Source organism: Malania oleifera, chromosome 1 (genome assembly GCF_029873635.1).
Source record: "Malania oleifera isolate guangnan ecotype guangnan chromosome 1, ASM2987363v1, whole genome shotgun sequence".
Taxonomy (NCBI): domain Eukaryota; kingdom Viridiplantae; phylum Streptophyta; class Magnoliopsida; order Santalales; family Ximeniaceae; genus Malania; species Malania oleifera.
The window spans coordinates 121043698-121051021 of NC_080417.1; positions in this window are offsets into that span (position 1 = coordinate 121043698).

Here is a 7324-nt window from a genome sequence, read left to right on the forward strand (position 1 = left end):
TATCCAGAAGGAAAACCATGTATGCTAGGACTTGGAGTTTTATTTTTTGCTCTTGGCAATGTGACACCAATTTAATCGCTTAGGCATCGGCTCAATTGGGATTTAACTTGTATACAACTTCATGTGAAATCTTATATAGTTATCTGTAGTTGATTATGGCTTTTGAAGTCATCTTTAGAATCTAACCCTTCTACCATTAGCAACTCTCTAGTACAAATGAATGTCACCCTTTTTCCTTCCTGGGCCATTTCACACAAGATTTATGCTACCAGAAAATGTCCAATCACTGATCATAGTTGACTAAACAACTTCATTTATATTGTATTTTATATCGAAAAACCTAGACACGTGTTTATTGCATATTTGTCTAGTCACTAGAGCAAGATTATGGTTGGCTTGAAGTTAGTATACCAAGACTTAAACTTGCTATAATTGCAATCCATGTTTTTCATTGAAGATATTTTCCAACTATGTTTTGATATTCAATGTGTGCCACCATAGGTTAGAAGTTGAGTCTTAAAAACTATTTGAAGCAAGAAAAAAAAAAAATCTAGGAACCAAATTTGGTAAGAAAACGATACCTTACCTTGATTAAAAAGTGTAAGTCTGTGCATTAGTTTGACATTGAAAAGAAATTGGGTGATTAGAATTCTAGGGAATGTTTGAGAGTTCATATAATTTTTACTCAAACAAATTACAAAGTTACGATGAGAGTTTTGAAGTGCTTTTATACATTTGATTTGACTGACAAATGATTATACATCCTGATTTGAGTTGTCCCAACATATATAATCCTTGATGAGTATGAGTTATCATTGTAAGTTCTTTGTTTAAAGATGAGGCCAACCATTGAGGGTTAACTATTTATTATACACCCAGTCTTTGTTTTTAAAATAAAATAGTACTAAGAAATTCAAATGGAGTGAGAGTTTTCTTTCTAACTAATAAGCTCTCATATTTGACATTTTGACTGCTTGTGAAATGACAAAATTTAGGCACATGTCTGGGTTTGTAATAGCGATGAAAGAAATATATGAGTTTACGAATTCCAAACTTCTTTACCCATAGGTGATGAATTTTTAGATATTCTTCCCAAATGATTTATCGGGGCTACCTCCTAGAGGAGATTGAATTTAATATTGATTTGGTGTTAGGAACAGAGCCTATGTCAACTATTTAATATAGAATGACATTAATCAAACTAAAGCAACTTAGGGTGGAACTAGAAGATTTCCTTAACAAGGAATCTGTTTTCCTATGTGATGTCTTTATTAATTCTTTAATTATCATTTCTTGTCATTGTTCGAAGTTACACATGGTATGTTTAATGTTTCAGGAAATTAGAGCTTAAATCAAGGAGTTAAGCAGTGCAAGGAGTCAATGCAGCAAACTGGAAGCACAAGGTTCAACCAAGTGCTCGACTAGGTCTCCAAGGCCTTGATTCAACTATGGCATCACGTCCCTGATTGAACATGTAGTGTGACCAAGCAGTCACAAGGGGTGACTAGGTCTAACTAGAAGACTCCAGAGTGCTAGCTAATTGAAGATTTTCCAGAATGCCACGACCAGGGCACGACGAGGAGACCTTGGATGTGTGGCATGGTCAACGATGCCATCAATTGAACAAAGAACTAATTGAATTTTTTCTCGAATGTGCAGACCAGAGTGCGACAAGGAAACCTTGGAAGTGCAACAAGGTCGACCTTAATCGTGATCAGAAATCTACTACGCGAGATTTTTGGCGATTGTTTCTTGATTTTATTTTCACCATGTGTAAACCCTAAGGGGTATAAAATCAAACTTTGAAGAGATGATTAGGGTTCCCTTTTGGCCCCCTTGAGTTCCCTCAAGTTCCTTTAGGTTCCTTTAGAATAGTTTTAGCTGTAGAATTTGTATTGCTTTGTTTAATTTCGAATTACAAGTTTAATTTAGTTTCGTTTATGCTTTGTTTATGATTTATGATTTCAATAAAAGTCATTTTTATAGTTTCATTCATTATCTTGTCTTTACGTTTGATTTGCTTACATGATGAGTAGCTAATTCATTCGACTCTCCCGTTATGATGAAACTCTAAGCTAGAATCGCATAGCTAGGATTTAGTCGTTTGTACATAATAGGATTTAGTTGCTAGAAAGGAATTTGTGTTCGCTAGATAGGGTATACCCAATTCTCCCAATCATGCTCCGTACGATTGGTGTGTACCTGGCTACGCTATGCTACTCAAGTAGATTACTTGACCGTTGGACCCTAGTATGGATAATGGATCGAACCTAGGTATTATGAATTAACGACTTAGGGTGGATTCATAACCCAGAAATTGCTTTTACATAAAGTAATTTAATATAATTTTCATTGCTATAGTAGTTTAAATAGAAAACCCCAAATTCAATCTTTTCTTCTTGTTCCAGCATAGTAAATTAGATTAATTTGGTAAACCGCTATATTGTAGTCCCTAAGGATCGACACCCTACTTACTCACTATTCTACTAAACTTGGGAGTAGTTAGGTTTATAAATTTTATCTTTGGTAGTTAAGGACCTAAGCCTTGGCGAACATGCCAAATTTTGGCACCGTTGTCAAGGACTCACATACGGTAGCGAGTCGAAATTAGTGTAGTTTACTACGTAATTTTTATTTTTATTTTATTTGTTCTTTTATTTTATTTTTTTATTTTTTATTATTTTGTGTCTTGATATTCCGTGCTAAATTGTCTCATAGAGCGTTTGAGATCTCTGGAACCTATAGACCCTAAGATTAAGAGATCCCGTAGGTCGGTTAGGAAGTCCACTTTGAGTCTAGAGTCAGTCGAGTCCTCCGAATATAAAGGCATGGCCAAACACCAACTAGTTCTGGCCTACCATATCAAAATCAAAACCCAGACCCTCTTGCTCCCCGTCGACCTGTGGCGGAGGAGCAACCTCTTCGGCAAATAAAACTCTTTAGGAGAGGATGAGTGTTCATCAGTCTTGTAAAACTCAGTAGTCATTATAATCATGTTTAGCCTACTTTCTTCCATCACTAGACAAACATTACTTACAAAGCTATCGCCTAATGATATACGTTGCTTTAATGTTTATTGCTTGCTAGCCATTTACTTTCATGAATTGCTCGTTGTTTCCTCTTACATTTCATTCAACTACTATGAATGTATTCTATTGGTAAACTGTCGTAATCTTTGACTAACTAATTAAGTAAGAGTTCTTTAACTAGTGTTGCTCAACCCTTCATAAGATGTGAAATACTTGGCCTGTTACAATATACTCATAACCTTATTCAATAAATTAGGATGTAATTGTTGTACACTAGTTGTTTATGAATTTTTTTTTTTTTTTTTTGAAAATGACTTGTAGCGTTATGCACATAATGAGATGAAACAACAAACTAAAATAGGCATAAGGCAATAAAAAAAGTTTTATATGAAAAGAAAGTGTGAAACAAAGCAGTGAAATAAACAAATTACCTTAAAATTTCAAATTCTCAACTATAAATAAAAAGTCTCATCTACTCTATTTAACTTCTTATTGTTAGATTTGGGTGAACTCACAAAAAAACCTACATTCGACAAGCAAATGCAATTTATGTGAAGCTGTAATTTTTTAAATTTATTTGAATAAAAGATTTTTTTTAAGAAAGAAAAGAAGTCCAAAAAAAATTATTTTATTTTATTTTTGTATTAAATACACTTAAAAAATATTTTTTTTAGTTTGAATAAAAAATTTAGGAAAATTAAATATTAATGATACATAAAATTAATTTTTATTTTTTAATATTTTGCAAATTGTAATAGGATCAAATTTAAAGTTGCATCAATTTTAACATACTTAACTATAAATTTTTCAATTCCCAAAAAAGTTGAATGATCCCTCCAACTGATCACGTGAAAAAGAAGACACATGACCCCCAATATCTTACCTCTTAATATGTTTTTATGTGAAAAAAAAATACGGTAAAATAGGCAGGTCGTTACAATATCCCATTCATGATACAATCGAGTATGTAAAATAGTTAAACTGTGAGTGCATAAAGTAAATAAGATAAGGAGAGAGAGACACAAGATATTTGTTATTGAGGTTTGGGCAAAAGAGCCTACGTTCCCGCCTTGGGCATACCCCCCAAGGATTCCACTATACCTTCTAACTTAAATGGGTGGAACAGAAGCTGTTACATCCTCTCCTTTTGGGGCAAGGAAAACCCCAGTTCAATTTTTGGGCTGGAGCGAACTGGTCTCACTTATGGGGTTGAGACTCCCCAGTTTAATTCCGGGCTGAACCCAACCAGTTTCATTTACGGGGCTAAAACTTTCCAATTCAATTTACGAGCTGAACACAACCAGTACAATGAAAATAATATTTGTACAAGATAATGCTTCTGAGATACAAGCAAAGATGTACACGACAAAGCTCATAAAATATGCATTCGCTAAAGATATGAAATAATGCCCAGTAGAGAACGGGTGTGTTTCTCAAAATGATTTTTGCACTATGAAGATTTTTCAATGAAAGCATGAATGCAAAACTATGTTTCTCCAACAACATATTTACCATGGAAATATGTGGAGATGTCTCAAAGCTTACTCTTAAGATGATTTTCAAAGTGAACAGTAAATGAGAGTATTGAGCTTTGAATGAAAACAAAATGCCCAAATAAACACTCTCTTGTAAAAATAATTTTCAAAAAATAATTAAAGAGAGTTATTGGAGAGTAAAAATATTTGCCCCAAAATGATTTTTGAAATCAAAATGTAGTTGGGGGAACTTTGATCAACTAAAAGATTTGAGATAAAACATTGCTAATCAAAGTTGCTAATTTTGAAAAATAAAGAAGTATTTATAGTTTTTCTAAAAATTATGACTGTTGAGGACCTATTAGGAATTTTGAAAATGTTTTAATTAAATTTTAACCTTAATTACCATGGTAAAAAATTTACAACCCAAGAGTTTCGGTCACCCGAACACTCACAAAGAGAAAAGGTAAGTTTTAAGTTCTGGTGCTCGAGGGTAAGTTTGGTTGTTTGAAGTTAAGGCGATTTTTCAAAAGTCCAAGGTTCGATCGTCTGGTCCTGAGTTCAGTCGCTTGAGGGTGATTTGAACGTGACGTTCGGGCACTCGAAGAAGGCGAAATGTGATTGCTCTAAGCTTTGATCGTCCAGAGGCACTCAGTTCAATTTGGTTCGATCGCCCGAACCAAGTCAAATTTGTTGACCAGTCAACCATTCGGTTGGCCGAGGCATTTTCAACACACACAGTTTGATCGCCCGAAGCCCTTTCATACTTAAAGATTTTGTATTGATTTTTAGCAAAATTATGTGTTGGGACCTAGGGGCAATTTAAGGTCTAGGCATTGTAATTTACCCTAAAAAATCTGGTGTCGGTTGACCGAAGTCAGCCCTAACGTTTTTCTATGGTTCTGGATGAGCTTACATTCATATCATGTAGGATGAATGCAATTATTACAAACCACATTAAAAAATAAATACATTACAAATGAAATAAACAAATGTCTTCGTCTTCCTTTTTCTCTTCAAGACTCTATGGAACATGCCAGAATGATGATAAACATGAAGTTCCTCTTGTATTCCACTTCCCCTTATGTGTGTGTTGAATTATAACCTTTTCAATCACTAGATTACACACATAAGTAACATGTGTGTTTTTCAACGTCAAAAATAGAGATCGGACTCAAAAAGCCAACATCTTGCATGGAAGCATGGACGTTAACATGGTATCAAAGTAGCCAATCTTCTTTGTTAATATTCGCTACTAGGTGTTCAAGAACATCATCGTTGCTATCTATGTCTGTCGCCATTCCGAGCTCTTCCTCCCAGCACTAAACTCCCTCCCTACACCGTTGTTCAGTGTTCTCCTTCTCTACACCGTCTTCTGTCCATCATTGTTCGGAGTTCTTCCTCCTGGAACTGAACTCCCTCTCTTCGTCATTGTTCAGAGTTCTCCCTCTTTGAACCATTGTCTTTCAGAATTATTTCCAATAGCACAACATTGTCTCTCTTTGGCTGCCCTCGATTTCAGTCGCCATCGCACTGAACTGCCTTCTTGCACCATCATTTGAAGTTCTCCCTTCCTATGTCGTCTTCGTTCAGAGTTCTTTCCTATAACACGACATCGTCTCTCTTTGGCTGCCCTTGATTTCTCTTGCTCTCTGCCCTCAATTTATGAAAATTTTTGGCTCTGCTTGGTTTGGTTCCAAAACTGCATTGGTTCAAATTGAACTATGGATTGACTTGGTTTAGTTTCATTGGCTAAACCAAGGATTGAACCAAATCTATTTGGTTATTGACTTTCTAGAACAGTACTGCTCCATTGACCTCAAGTAAATTCAATTTAATTTTGCAATTGTGTTGAGATTCTTTGGATAAGTTTGTTTTGGATATTTTGAATATATGCATTTGAAGATGGTTGGTGAAAGAGAAGATTCTCTTCAATCCATTAGTGCTAAATTGAATGGAAAAAATTATTCATATTGGGCATATATTATGAAGAATTCTTTGATTGGAAAAAAACTTGTGGGGATATGTTTTTGGTAATGTGTCTATGTCTTCTGATAGCAAGAAAGAGAATTATATAAAATTGTTAACCATTTGGGAGGTGAATAAATTCAAAATTATTACCTAGATTAATAATTTTGTTGATTAGTCCATTGGTATGCAACTAGCCAAATTTTCTACAACTAAGAAAATTTGAGATTATTTAGCAAAATTATACATGCAATCTAATTTTGCTAAACGATATTAGTTAAAGATGGATATTAGAGCAATAAGGCAAGGAAATCAAAATATTCAACAATTCTACAATTTTATGACTAGTTTTTGGGATAAATTGGTACCAACTCAACCTACAGATCTTAGTTTGAATAAGTCTTATTGCACTTATAGAAAGGAACAATGACTTGTTAAGTTTTTTATGACACTTTGAGATGAATTTGAGGCACTTCATGGTTTTATCCTTCATCGGAGCCCTCTTCCCTCTATTGATTCAGTTGTTAGTGAACTAATGGAAGAGGAAGTGTGTCTCAAATTCTTCTCTCAGTTCCTAATCAAACTTTTTTGGTTGTCTTGTCTAAACAATCTTCCAATGGTCAGAATTGCCATTAAAAAGCTGCCATTAATGAGTGTAATTTTTGTAAACAAAAGGGTCATTGGAAAGCTCAATGTCCACTATTATTAAGTAAGGGACAACAATAGGCTTCGAAGCCTAGGCATTATCACGCTAAAGCCACTACATCATCAGAAGAACTGTCTCCCACAGTACGTACACTATCTCTTATTGCAGACGAACTACAAAAGCTTCTTTCTACATCAAAGCCAAAT